Source organism: Penaeus monodon, chromosome 15, assembly GCF_015228065.2.
Source record: "Penaeus monodon isolate SGIC_2016 chromosome 15, NSTDA_Pmon_1, whole genome shotgun sequence".
Classification (NCBI taxonomy): Eukaryota; Metazoa; Arthropoda; class Malacostraca; order Decapoda; family Penaeidae; genus Penaeus; species Penaeus monodon.
The window spans coordinates 10,438,023-10,438,239 of record NC_051400.1 but is presented as its reverse complement, the minus strand read 5'-3'; the positions used below and the strand labels follow the sequence as shown (position 1 = coordinate 10,438,239).

General features: G+C 43.3%; 1 long non-coding RNA gene across 1 annotated transcript in view; it reads left to right on the top strand.

Moving 5' to 3' along the window:
* The first annotated feature begins 18 nt into the window (after positions 1–18).
* The window catches only part of LOC119581738, a 580-nt gene continuing 381 nt past the window's right edge, over positions 19–217 (top strand). The window contains exon 1 of the long non-coding RNA XR_005229583.1: positions 19–189. This is a non-coding gene — a long non-coding RNA (uncharacterized LOC119581738). The remainder of the gene's footprint in view (positions 190–217) is intronic.

Sequence of the window (217 nt, the reverse complement as noted above, 5' to 3'; positions counted from 1 at the left end):
GTTTGTATACAAACAAAACCCTATTTCACAATTTAAGGTAACATATTCCCATGAAGCAAAGAACCAAATCCTAGCAGCAGAAAGGCTCAAACCGGCCGGTGGGAAGGGGACAGCGCACGCACAGATTGAAGATAGCTCGAAGCCTTGAAGTGTTTCGTTGCTTCATTTCTTGCTCACCGATCGTCTTGTGTGAGAAAACCTGTATTATTATTCCCTT